This window comes from Macrotis lagotis, chromosome 2, assembly GCF_037893015.1.
Source record: "Macrotis lagotis isolate mMagLag1 chromosome 2, bilby.v1.9.chrom.fasta, whole genome shotgun sequence".
NCBI classification, from domain to species: Eukaryota; Metazoa; Chordata; class Mammalia; order Peramelemorphia; family Peramelidae; genus Macrotis; species Macrotis lagotis.
Window position 1 is genome coordinate 169,489,841 of NC_133659.1, and position 14,818 is coordinate 169,504,658.

General features: G+C 37.4%; 1 long non-coding RNA gene across 1 annotated transcript; it reads right to left on the bottom strand.

Moving 5' to 3' along the window:
- Positions 1-727: 727 nt before the first annotated feature.
- Positions 728-14,749, bottom strand: LOC141511288 (uncharacterized). Its single transcript, XR_012475302.1, has 3 exons — positions 14,673-14,749; positions 5,699-5,821; positions 728-999 (listed from the first exon to the last, which is right to left on the bottom strand). It is a non-coding gene; the product is annotated as an uncharacterized LOC141511288 (long non-coding RNA).
- Between the last annotated feature and the right edge of the window lie 69 nt (positions 14,750-14,818).

The following is a 14,818-nucleotide window of genomic DNA, read 5'->3' on the forward strand; positions in this document are numbered from 1 at the left end:
CTATTAGTAACTATTAGTAAAATTATCCAATTATAAGGGATATGGACTTGATCACAAATACAGATTAATAATAGTAAAATATTTCACACTTGCATCCTTTTATAGTAACTAAGATGCTTTTATACTACTCTATTAATAGATTTAGTGTTACTTTCTGGCATACTTCTTTCCCACAGTGATTGTCATTCAGGCCTTTCACCTCTCCACTCTTTATGATACAAACACTCCCAGACTGTCTGCCACTCCCAAAGTCCCTCTTCTCAAGGGATTCTTTTTCTCCTCTACCTCAAAACATCAAAGGATCAATCACTGTTTTCGAGGACTCCCCCAATCCTCACCATGACTTCACTGTTTATCAAACACTTCTTTCCCCATGGATTAGTTTCTCAATTCACTCCCACCAGTGCAAATCCACCCAATACACATGGTTTTTGTTTCAGATGAAGTACTTCCTATTTATGATTCTGATTCTATACTTCTATATGAACTTCATTTTAGAAAAAATAAAATTTTTTCTTCTTTTTTCTTTTGCATGTTTAGTCAGTCTATCAGTTTTTATTATATAAATATTTTATTTGTTTTCCAGTTGAAAAAATAAATTTTTCAAAAGGACTGAGCTCCTTAGTCCCAACAATTTATTTTTTTCCCATTCACATATACACACAAACAGTGAAACATATAATGAAAGGATAATAAATATACAATAGAGATTATTCTGAAGCTTTAATTTGATATGTCAGGTTATTTTGGGAGCTCATGAACACCCAATTATAATGATATGGGTATATAAAAACCAGAAATAAGAAATTAAACCAGGGTTCCATAAAATGGTGTATAGGGATAAACATTTTTGGATAAGGACCATAGCTTTTGTTGTTAGCAAAAAAAAAAATACATTTCAATCAGGAAAGATTTTAATAGATGAGGAGATGAAGGCATTTCCAGTGCCCAGGAAGTTGAACACCATGAGGACGGAGCTCCAACTACAAACTGGAGTACCTAGGGCAAACACAAGAGAGGAATCAGGGTGAATCCAGGCTGGGTTAAGCTCCCCCTGGGCAAGAAAAAAAAGTTTCTGATTTCAACTAATTATTCTAAACAACCCACTGCTTGGTTCAGTTAATTTGTTCCTGCTGTAGGAATATAAATACTGTTAACACTGTCTAAATTTTGGAAACCTGGTAAAAGTTCAGATTGCCCTGCTTAGTTTATATGTTGAATTTGGAGGAAAGGTTTTTAGAATGTAAGAGATGGTGAGATCCTTTTCTTTAGTGCATGAAGAATTGATCAAGCCTCATTTATTTTTAATCTGGATATATATATATATATGTATATATATATATCCATATATATATATACATATATATATATATATATGGTAGAAAACTATAGATGCTTCATGGCACCATTTTAGTGATATCACTCAACATGAGCACCCAAAGGGCTTTATCTTTCCACTCTTCGGACTACTCTTGACTTTCTAATCAATCCATCAATCAATAACATTTATTAAATTTGTGGTACCACCTCACACCTGTCAGACTGGTCAATATGACCAGAAAGGACAATGAACAATGTTGGAAGGAATGTGGGAAATCTGGGACACTAATACATTGATGGAGCTGTAAACCCATCGAACCTTTCTGGAGAGAAATTTGGAATTACTATCAAAGAGCAATAAAAATGTGCACCCTTTGATCCAGCAATACCACTACTGGGTCTATGCCCTGAAGAAATCATGAAAAAGGGTAAAAACATTACTTGTACAAAAATATTCATAGCAGCCCTGTTTGTGGTGGCAAAGAATTGGAAATTGAATGAATGTCCATCAACTGGGGAATGGCTGAACAAATTTGTATGTTATGGAACACTATTGTTCTATTAAAAACCGGGGGGGGGGGGGGGGGCGGCTAGCTGTCACAGTGGATAGAGCATTGGCCCTGGAGTCAGGAGTACCTGAGTTCAAGTCCGGTTTCAGACACTTAATAATTACCTAATTGTGTGGCCTTGGGCAAGCCACTTAACCCCATTTGCCTTGCAAGAAAAAAAAAAGAAATATCATAGGAAGCACAGATCAGCCACTCTTAAATGAATCATGACAGTTGAAGTGTAATGGGCCCTATAATACATGGCAAAGCAGTGATTAGTTGAAAGAAGAGCTATTTTTTTTTAAAGAAGTGGTTTTTTGGGGCGGCTAGGTGGCGCAGTAGATAAAGCACCGTAGTGGATAAAGCACCGGCCCTGGAGTCAGGAGTACCTGGGTTCAAATCCGGTCTCAGACACTCAATAATGACCTAGCTGTGTGGCCTTGGGCAAGCCACTTAACCCCATTTGCCTTGCAAAAAAAAACAAACTAAAAAAAAGAAGTGGTTTTTTAAAGTGGATCACAAACTTCATATGAATCAACAAGATGATATTTTCAAGATGGTTAATGTGACCTAAGATAAAGAGAGGCATAATGTGAAAGCTTAGGGAGCTCATAATGATGCCTTGGACAGACTATACCTGGATTATTAGTTTCCACTCAAGCCACAACATTCTAGGGAGTACAATTACAAGCTGAAGTATCCAGAGGAAGGCAATCAGATTGGTCAAGTGCCTTGAGGTCATAGGATTGGCAGAACAGAGATATCTAGACAAGAAAGGAGATTTGGGTAAAGCTCAGTAGGTCTCTTTAGGCATTTGATAGGTTGTCTCATAGAAGAGAAATCAAATTTCTTTTAGTTGACTCCAGGGGCTAGACCTAGGAGCTCTCAGTCATTTAGAAGGCTAGGACTCCTTGTCAAGCAATGGTTGAACTAATTTACCTTTGGAGTTTTCTGACTCTCAGATTCTGCATTTCTAAAAAACATCTCCTCACTCCCTTTGGTCTCAAAGCAAATGTACTGATGAGTATTTGGGAGCCTCAGAAAAAAAGTGTGGGAGAAAAGAGGTATTAGACTAACTACCAAGTTGAAGATCTACTGAGTTGTCATGCTGACCTCATTTCTATATGCCTATGAAACCTGGACTGTATCGCTTTCATTTAGATTGTCTTAGCAAGATTCTGAAGTTCACCAGCCAGGAGAGTTTACTTAAGGTCCTTTCTTGAGCTAAACTACCATGCATTCCAACATGACTACAGAGAGTGCAACTAAGATGGGCTGGGCACATTGTTAGAATGCTAGAAGTATACTTGCCAAAAAACTATGGAGAACTTACACAGGACAAGTGCTCGCAAGGAGGTCAAAAGAGGCAATACCAGGATATCCTGAAGGTCATTTTTTTTTTTTAGTTTTTGCAAGGCAATGGGGTTAAGTGGCTTGCCCAAGGCCACACAGCTAGGTCATTATTAAGTGTCTGAGACCGGATTTGAACCCAGGTACTTCTGACTCCAGGGCCGGTGCTTTATCCACTATGCCACCTAGCCGTCCCCTGAAGGTCATTCTTAAGAACTTTAGAATTGATTTTATAGCACAGGAGACACTGGCACAGGACTATCCAACATGGCGTGCCCTCATCAGTAAGGGTGCTGCACTCTAAGAGGAAGGCAGAATTGAAACTCAAAGGAAACACGACATTCATAAATTTAGAGTACCCACCCCAGGTGTTCACATGGACTATTTGTGCACAACCTATGGTAAAGCATTCTGAGCTCGTATTGGTCTGATCAGACACTGTCAGACACACTGTAATTTGTCTCAAATATAGTCATGTCATTTTTCTCTTCTTCGATAAAGGACAAGAACCAACCAAAGAATAGAACATAGCTTCTCCAGACAGCAAAAGGGAGGCATAGTAAGATGACATAGGCTCTATTGCCTCCTGGTGGCCCAGCATTCATATGGCATTTCCACTGCTCCCTGTTGGTCAGGCGGTTAAAAGGAGTGGAGTGTGGCTGCTAGTGATAAGAGAGGGAAAAAAGAGTAAGAAAAACCTGACACAGAAGGCTCCCAGAAAGCAAATGATAACCCATAGAAGCTGCAGCAGGAGATAGGCTAGGGTAGCATGATGAACTGAGTCAATAGAAGCAGAAGTGGCCTCTTAAAAATATTTAGTTAATGTCACAGAGTTAAGTAAGCAAAGCCAAGAATATATACAGAATGACTAAAGCAATGGAAATGGAAATAACAATAGGACAATTAGAATGATCAAGTCTGGCCCTGAAAGAGAGAGAAGACAGATGCAGGGTGAAGTGAGCAGACTCAGGAGAAAAAGGGATACAATAACAATAACATTGTAAAGAAAAACAACTTTGAAAGATTTAAGAACTCTGATCAATCTAGTGTCCAACCAGAGGACTTCCAGAGGGCTGCAGAGAAACATGCTGCCCACCTTCAGTCACAGAAATGAGAGATACAGATATAAAATGTACTGTTTTGGACATAGCCAGTGGAGGAATTTATTTTGCTTGATTATGCATATTTATAAGAGTTTTGTTTTTCTTTTAAATGAAGGAGAAAGTTGGGAAGACAAATTTTGTTTTGTTGTTGTTGTTGCAAAGTAATGGGGTTTGTGACACAGTGAGGTAATTATTAAGTATCTGAGGTTGAATTTTAATTCAGGTACTCCTGACTCCAAGACCAGTGCTCTATCCACTGCTCCACCTAGCAGACCCCCAAAACAAATTTTAATTAAAAGAAGCAACATAAGACAACTGTTCTTCTACCTCCTCCCACACCCCACCCCTTAGGGGAGAAGGATTATGGGTATGGAATACTGCTTATACTATTGGACTCATTTGATTTATGGGCTAATTTTTCAAAACTGCTCTTTTTTGACTCTTTCTTTTACATCCTTATTTCACATATAATGTTAATCACTTGAGGGCAAGGACTTTCATTTTTGTCTTCATATCCCTGTAGCCTAGCACAGCCATACATACAGTAGGTGCTAAATAAAAGCTTGTTGACTAATTCCTTCATTCTTAATATAAAGGAGAACACTGAAAAAGAGTGACTCTTTTTGAGGTGGGGGAACATATTTGGAAAGAAATTAATAAAAAAAATACAAATTCAGGTATTTCAATCATATCTATCTCTTCATGACAACATTTGGAGTTTTCTTAGCAAAGATACTAGAGTGATTTGCCATTTCTTTCTCCAGATCATTTTACTACTGAGGAATTAAGGCAAACAGGGTTACTGATTTGCCTAGGGTCACACAGCTAGTTGATTGATACTTGAGGCCAGATTTGAATTTAAATCCTCCTGACACCAGACCTGGCATTCTTTCCATTGGGCTGTTTGCCTTTATAACCTATTTAAATGAAATGTAAATTAGCCTGTTTACCATTAGCCTTTCTTATTCTGGCTCAAATCTACCTTCCCAGGTTTATTCTACATTACTCTCCACATATTCTATATGCCTTCAATTGGCCTCACATGTATTATGACATCTCCATTCTCCAGAGGATATCCCATGCTTGGAGGGTCTTTCCTCCTTACCTGCTTCTTAGAATTTTCAACTTTTTTTTTTTTTTTTTTTTAGGTTTTTGCAAGGCAAACAGGGTTAAGTGGTTTGTCCAAGGCCACACAGCTAGGTAATTATTAAGTGTCTGAGACCGGATCTGAACCCAGGTACTCCTGACTCTAGGGCTGATGCTTTATCTACACCACCTAGCCATCCCTAATTTTCAGCTTTCTTAAAAGTTTAGCTTAAGAACCATTTCCTACAGTCTTGCCTGATTCCCCAAGTGCTAGTCTCAACCCAAAATTACCTTGAGGCAGAGCATGGAAGGGCTCCGAGTTCGAATTCTCAGGCATTTATTACCTCAGATACTGTTTCTTAACTGCTTTCTGAGCCAGTTTCCTCATTTATATAATGGGAATAGTAATCACACCTAAGGCCCAGTATTGTGAGGTTAGGATGAGATTCTATTTATAAGGTGCTTTTCAAACTTTAAAGCATTATATAAGTGCTAGCTATTATGATGATTTATTTTGCATATACTTATATATGTAAATGTTGTTCCCTTCATTTCACATAGAATGTTAATGCCTTGAGGACAAGGACCTTCATTTTTTGTCTTCAAATCCCTGTAGTCTAGCACAACCATACCTAGTAGGCACTAAATAAAAGCTTGTTAACTTATTCATTCATTCCTAATGTAAAGGAGAACACTGAAAAGCAAATTCTGATGAATTTGAGTTCTAATGAACGGACTTGATTCCTGGGTCCTATTGAAGCATCTTTTCTCCCTTCTCTCAGTAGAGTTGGGAATTATGGGTGAGGAATTTGGAAAATGTGCTTGCATAGGGCAGTTGTGGTGATTAGTTTTGCTCAAATACTTTTCTTTGTTACAAGGAAGAGTTCAATGGGATTCAGGGTAAAGGGAAATGATGACTGATGTAAAAAAGCTAACAATAACATTATAGACATATGTATGTATGTATGTATGCATGTCTGGTGTTTATGTATATGTGATATATGTGTGTGTTTGTATGTATATACTTGTTCAGTCATGTTTGTTTGTAACTCTGTGGACCATACTGCCTTTGGAATTTTCTTGGCAAAAATAATGGAATGTATGAAGGCAAAAAGAAGGCCAGTGACTTGTCCAGAATCATACAACTATACAACTAATAAGTACCTGAGGCCAATTTGAATTCAAGAGTTCAAGACTTGTCTTAGGTCTCTGGTTCCAAGAGTAATGCTCTATCCACTGAGACAACTAGTTTACATCTATATATACACCCAAGTTAAGTATTGGTATATACACAAATCGGGCACGGAAAGGGCAAGGGGCATGAATTGAAAGAGGGGTAATGTGTTCTTTAACAATTCACAAAAGATAGATGTATCTATTTAGTCATTTCTGTCTCTTACCTTATGCACTGACTGCTACCCTTAAAGACAATGTGAAGGAATAAAGAAATAGAGGTGCAAGTGCAAGGGGATAGTCTGGTCTTTGCTATCATCTTTCTTCAATGGTTCCTTATTGTCTACAGAATAAAGTACAAACTCCTTAGCCTGGCATTCAAGGCACTACACAATATAATCCTAGACTGCTATTTCTCTAGCCTTATGTTCCTACTACTTGGCCATCTGAATTACAGGATTTCAGTTTGAAGATTAGAACCCATATATATATATATATATATATATATATATATATATATATATATATACCAGTTTTTGAAGGACTAGAACATATTCAAGAGGGGTCATAAGTGCTTTACCTTTTCATTTATTCCAGAACTTTCTGAGCTGACATTTCTACTCCTAACCAAACTAACCACAGCATTCCTGAGTTACCTTTCATGCTTTCCCATTTGTATCTTGGTTCACATTATTATCATTTGGTTAGAAAGCTACTCCTATCTTGATCTTCCCTACCTATTCAAATACTGCTCATCCTTCAGCATTCAACCAAATATCTCATCCTGGAGTCTCAGTGGATAGAGCAGAGAAGATAGAACCTAAAATCAGGAAGACCTCGGTTCAAATACAACTTCAGATACTACTTATATGAACCCTGGATAACCTCTTTTTAACCTCAGCTTCCTCATCTGTAAAGTGGGAATGAAAAATATCTACCTACCTAGGATTGCTGTGAGAATCAAATGAGACAATAGCTGTAAAGCACTTAGCATAGTATATGATATGATAAGTACAATATAAATTTTAGTTATTATAATTAATATTATCATCATTATTATATGCCTCCTTTGTGAGGCATGCCCTAATGGAAGTAGTATTTCCACTCTATACTTAGTATATAAATTATTTCGCCTTTAGTCATATAAATGGCTTATTAATACTAATAATGACATTTATATGGTGCTTTAATTTACCTTTTAGTCACTAAATCTACTGGCATTTTCTCAATCTTTATCTTTCCTGACCTCTCTTCAATCTTTGATACTATTACTGTCTTTCCTTCATTCTTTCTTCTCTCTAGGTTTTTATGACAGTACTCTACACTGGTTCTCTTCTTACCTTTCTTCACTTTACCTTTTTTGGATCTTTTTTTGTTTTGTTTTGTTTTTTGCAAGTCAATGGCATTAAGTGACTTGCCCAAGGACACATGACTAAGAAATTATTAAGTGTCTGAGGCTGAATGTGAACTCAGGTCCTCCTAACTACAGGACCAGCATTTAATTCACTGCACCACCTAGTTGCCCTGAGTTATCAACTTGGATAAGCCAGTTTCTTGTTGTATCTTAATATCTTGTATATCTTGTAATATGTTGTATCTTAATAAACAGTGTCTTGTTGTATCTTAACTGATTGTCCCTAAAGACTCTGTCCTGGATCCTCTTCTCTTCTCTCTCTAAACTATTTCCCTTTTGATCTCATTAAGTTTCATGGTTTCAATTATTACTGCCAGGCAGATAATTTTCTTTGAACATGTATAAAACTGAACTCTTTTTCCTCAAAGCCCTCCTGTTTTCTGAACTTCCATTTTACTGTTGAGGGTACCACCATTCTCTTAGTCACTCAGGCTTGCAACCTCTCTCATTCCTAGATCCAATCTGTTGCTAAGTCCTATTGATTTTCCCTTCTCAATAGCTCTTATATACATTCCCTTCTTCCCCTTTGACCATAGGGGCCACTATTCTGGCACAGTCCCTTATCACTACACTTGTACTTTTCCGATAGCTTAATGGTTGGTTTCTCTCCCTCAAGTATTTCCTCACTCCAGTTCAATATCAGCTGTCAAACCAAACTTACTAAAATACAGATCTAACCAAATCATCTCCTTATTCAATAAACTCCATTGATTCCTTATTACTTCCAGGATCAGTCATAGAATCCTTTGACTTTTAATACCCTTCATACTGTAATATTCTTCCTACCTTTCCAGTCTTCTTAATTTTGCTTTCCTCTTTAATCCAATAATACTGGTCTTCATTCTGTTCCTTGCATAAGACACTCATTTCCTGACTTGAAGCATTTTCTCTGGCTGTCCCCCATGCCTGTAATGCTTTCCCTCTTGGTTTCAAACTTCTGGCTTCCCTGGCTCATCTCCACCTCCTACTTTCCCCAGCTTCCTCCAAGTCCCAGATAAAATCCTACCTTCTACAAGAAATGCCATTTAATGTTTATCTCCTTCTTGTTATCTTTTTCCAATTTATCTTATGGACTTGTTTTTAAATATCATGTCCATATTGTTTCCCCCATTAGTAGGTACTTTGTAAATGTTTATATGGACTCGACTTTTATGTTTGTAAAGTATTTTACACATATTGCATTACCTGACATCAACTTATTTGACAATTCTATTAGGAAGGTACTGTGCATATTTTTATGCTAATTTTATAGGTGAAGAAAGTAAAGTAAAGAAATCAGAAACCTATTAAATATCTTTTTTTTTTTTTTAGGTTTTTGTAAGGCAAATGGGGTTAAGTGGCTTGCCCAAGGCCACACAGCTACCTAATTATTAAGTGTCTGAGACCGGATTTGAGGTACTTTATCCACTGCCACCTAGCTGCCCCCAGAAACCTATTAAATATCAGAGGAAGGATTTGAATCTTGGTTTCCTGATTTTAACTCTTTAAGTAAATTACAAGTTCCTTGAAGATGGAGATTCTTATATTACTTATTAAATATTTTATTTATCATTTATTTATGCTTAGCATAGAGATGGAGTTCAATAACTATTTGACTGGTCAACTCTAGTCCTACTAGAGTTAGGAAAGAAGGGACTCAGTTTTTAGGGTCCTCTTCCAATTCCCCACTCTCTTGCTTGCCTTCACTCCCCAAACAATAAAGCCTGTTCACTCCATCCCTGGATAGTTTACAACCTTCTTAGTAAATTCAATTCAATTCAACAAGCATTTTGCCAAAAATCCATTATAACTGGGCCCACAAAGATAGATTAGTTTATGACTCAGATCCTGCCTTCAGGAAGTTCCTGAACTAATTGGGGAAGGAGGGAAGTGACATGTATATAAATAAAAGTAAGGGGAGTCTGTAAATCTTAAGGAAGAAACCTATGGGATTAAAACATCTACATTTTATTTGGAACTCTGGGAATAATTCAGTCAGTTCTCCTTTGAAGGAAGGTATCTGCCACATCATTCTCCTTGATGAATCTTAAATTGATCACTCTCTCTCACTGTTTAGCAGCAAGCATCATGCCCTTGTGTTTACCTCCTCCTGAACATCTACCCCTATTCTAATTAACTGGTTCATATAATCTCCTAGCCTATTTCTGTAAACCCAGTGAAATCCCAGTTCTGTTTATTTTTCATAAAACTCTCCTTATGTCCTTGAGAACTTCAACCAATATTCCTATTGCCTTCCCATTTTAATGATAATTTGACTTTTCAAGGACAGAACAACTCCTTTTCCCATTCTTCAGGCCAGGTGTGAGTTCTAATCATTTCCTTTCCTATCCCACTTCAGTTAAATTTTACACAGTGAATATACAAAGACAAATATGGAATAACCCCTGCCTTAAGGAGTTTATATTCTGCTAGATATATAAGATGTATGTAAGGAGAAAGATATAGAATAGAAAATAGATATATGCAATAGAAAACATACATGAATATACATACACACATGCATATGTACACACACACACACACACACATATATATATATATATAATAAATACAAGATAAATCTTTATAGGCATTAGCAACTTGGGGAATTGGAAAATGACTAGGTATAGAAAATGATCTTTGAACTTTCAACTGATCTTTGAAGGGAACTAAGAGGAGCAATGTGTAATAAGATTGATGGGAGCCAAGTTGTGAAGGATTTTTCTTTTTAGGTTTTTGTTTTTTTTTTTGCAAGGCAAACAGGGTGAAGTGGCTCGCCCAAGGCCACACATTTAGGTAATTATTAAGTGTCTGAGATCGGATTTGAACCCAGGTACTCCTGACTCCAGGGCTAGTGCTTTATCCACTATGCCACCTAGCTGCCCTGTGAAGGATTTTAATACTAATCAGAAGAGTTTGCATTTCATCCTAGAAGCAATAGGGATGAAGGTCCCAATTAGCACTTATTCAGTATGTAAATGGCATAGTCATATTTGTGCTTTATGAATATCACTTTGTGAACAATATGGAAGTGAATTAGAAAGGGGAGGGATTTGAGGCAAAGAGTTCAATTAGGAGGCTCTTGAGCTAGTCAAGAGGGCTGATGACACAAACATGATCATGTGAATCAACAGGAGATGATTGTGAGAGTAGTGAAGGTAGAATCAACAAGACATCAATTGATATGATACATATAGAGAAAGAGATATTAAAAAGTGAAGGATGACTCTCAGATTGGGAACCTGAGTGGTCAGAAAGATGGTGGTACTCTCTACAGACTTAGACCGTACCTTTTCTTATGTCCCTCTTCAAACTCTATAAATTTCCTCTTTTACTATAGCCTCCTATCCCTCCATGTCTTCCATTCTGTCACTCATACTAGAGCTAATCTTCATCCTCATGGCTATTTCTTTTCCCTGTCCTCCTAATCCATGTCCCTCACTGGTTTTACTTCCTACATAACCAGTCTTAACAGCCATTTTCTGCCACTTTAAAATTTCACTAACTGCTTCCCCAGAATCCTTTCCTTCCTCCAACTTGTTCCATTCTCAGCCCTTCAATTCTCCTTTAACTATCCTTTGGTGATGCCTACCCATTCTTTTCTTCTTTTTTTTTATGGCTTCTGAAAGTCTTTAAACCCAAATCTATTTCACCTAAAAATTCATAGCACATCTTCACCTCCAATGGGCCCCTGCTGTTGCTTAACAATCCCTCCAGTGTCTACCCTTATCAACTTCCCAATTTCCACAATGGAATGTTCCAATCTTTGTTTCTTCCTCCTGACAACTTCACTTAGAAACCTGAGTCATTTGCCTTGAACTTCCCAATACCATCACATACTCTCTTCTTTCAGTTTACAACAAGAAAATCATTCCCAACTATATCCTGTATCCCTACCTACTCCTGTTCCTTTCTGCCTCCTCTAGGACCTTGTTCCAGTAGATAGCCCTTCTCCTATCATCTGTAATCTCTTCCTTGACTCTTGAACTATCCCTTTAGCACATCAATATACTTGATTCTCCCTAGACTTAAAACACTTTTCTTTTTTCTTTTTTTATTAAAGATATTATTTGAGTTTTACAATTTCCCTCCAATCTTACTTCCCTCCCCCCACCCCCACGGAAAGCAATCTGTCAGTCTTTATTTCCATGTTGTACATTGATCCAAATTGAGTGTGATGAGAGAGAAATCATATCCTTAAGGAAGAGACAAAAAGTCTAAGAGATAACAAGATCAGACAACAAGATATCTGTTTTTTTTCCCCTAAATTAAAGGGAACAGTCCTTGAACTTTGTTCAAACTCCACAGCTCCTTATCTGGATACAGATGGCACTTTCCATTGCAGACAGCCCAAAATTGTTCCCGATTGTTACACTGATGGAATGAGCGAGTCCATTGAGGTTGAACATCACTCCCATGTTGTTGTTAGGGTGTACAGTGTTTTTTGGTTCTGCTCATCTCACTCAGCATCAGTTCATGCAAACCCCTCCAGGCTTCCATGAAATCCCGTCCCTCCTGGTTTCTAATAGAACAATAGTGTTCCATGACATACATATACCACAGTTTTCTAAGCCATTCCTCAATTGAAGGACATTTACTTGATTTCCAATTCTTTGCCACAACAAACAGGGCTGCTATCAATATTTTTATACAAGTGATGTTTTTACCCTTTTTCATCATCTCTTCAGGATATAGACCCAGTAGTAGTATTTCTGGATCAAAGGGTATGCTCATTTTTGTTGCCCTTTGGGCATAGTTCCAAATAGCTCTCCAGAAAGGTTGGATGAGTTCACAGCTCCACCAGCAGTGTAATAGTGTCCCAGATATTCCACAACCCTTCCAACAATGATCATTATCCTTTCTGGTCATATTGGCCAGTCTGAGAGGTGTGAGGTGGTACCTCAGAGATGCTTTAATTTGCATTTATTTAATAAGTAATGATTTAGATCAATTTTTCATGTAGCTATGGATTGCTTTGATCTCCTCATCTGTAAATTGCCTTTGCATATCCTTTGACCATTTGTCAATTGGGGAATGGCTTTTTGTTTAAAACACTTTTCTTGACCTTTATACTAAATCTAACTACCACCCCATCTCTCTTTACACTATTAAACCTGCAAAGGTGCTTCCATCCAGTATTACAATTTTCTTACTCTTTCCTCTCAGTCCCATGCAATCTGACTTCCTCTACCACCATTGACCTGAAATTCTTTCCAAAACTGCTTGAGATCTCTCAATTACTAAATCCAGTGACTTTTTAAAAGAATGATGCCACTTGACTTTAGCATTTTTTCACCTATTTTTCTCCCTACTTCAGTTTTTGACTGTATCAGTAACCCCATTTGACTAGAAATCCTCAGACATTGGTTTTCCTCTGCTTCTCTAGATTTTCTTTGTGTCCTTTATTACAGAAGGATCCCTTTGAACCAATTTAATACTACTCTATCCTCTTTTCTTGGATTCCTTGCCCCCCATCATCTACCTTATCCTTCTTCTAAGCCTTAACCTTATAACACTCTCACCATCTGCCACCTTTGCTCCTACATATGTGTTTCTGAACAAAACTGGACATTTAACAAACTCTTCATGACCTCCTAATGTGCAAGCTCAATAAGGCTTTTTCACAAACTCTTTTCTGGTTCTACAACCTCTCTCTTGGCTGTTAGTTCACATCCCATTTTCAACTACTGACTCTTGGCAAATGACCCTCCTAATCTGTATCTTCATTTCTGAGATCAGACAAGTTATTCCAGCTGTCTGTATGACATACCTCTCTACCTGAATAATGCTTTTATAATTGCTCAAACTCAACATTGGTCAAAAATCTAGCATATCTTTTCCGAAGACTTAACTGTTTTGATCTATGACATCACTATCTACTCAGTCTCTTTGAGGTTGTCTCTGACATTCCTTCTCCCACACATCAGTTCAATCTACCTATGTAACATTTCTTGTCTCCCCTCTCCAACCCTCCATCCCAATACTTACAGGGTTATCACCCTAATAAGCATCCTTGTTACTACCTTAACTTTTAACGAGAGTCATTTATCAGGATGTCCTGCCTCTCTTCTCTCCATTCTTCTCTGAAGTTATCAGCGATTTATCTTCATCAAGCAATGATCTTATCATATCCCCCTCAGTGACTTCTCATTAATTACTGATTAAAGTTTAAATTTCAGATATTTCTGTTCCATATTGGTATCTTATCCTCCTACTAGACTTTAAATTACCTGAGGACAGGTCCTACAACTTATTTAAACTCTGCATTTTTCTCAGTGCCTATGATAATACTAGATGGTATGGTGGATTGAGCAGGAAGAACTGAGAACAGATCTGGCTTCAAACACTTATTAGTTGTGTAGTCCTGGGCAAGTTACTTACCCCTGCTTGTCTTAATTTCCCTCATTTGAAATGAGCTAGAAAAGAAAATTGCAAACTATTCCAGTGTCTTTGCCAAGAAAACCTCAAATAGAGTCAAGAAGAGTCAGACATGACTAAGCAATAAAATAGTGCTCTGTCCAGTTATTGTGTAGCGATGATAATTATGTGCTTAAAATCATGTTCTTATCACTCCCTGAGGAGATATATATATATATATGTTGTATATATGTGTATATGTACATTTAAGGGTATCTCCCTCTCCTCCTGAGCTAACTTGAACCCCTAGAAAGGTCTAAGATCCTTAATGAGACTATATACATATGAAGCACTGTCCTTTCTGGGCCATATATACAGCTGTATGTCTTAATAAATGATATTAAGATCAGGCATCTTTAGGGGCTGTGGAGAGAGTGCTCTGTTTTGGTAGTTGCCATGGTTTCCCTGTGAGTTCTGGAGTCCACATT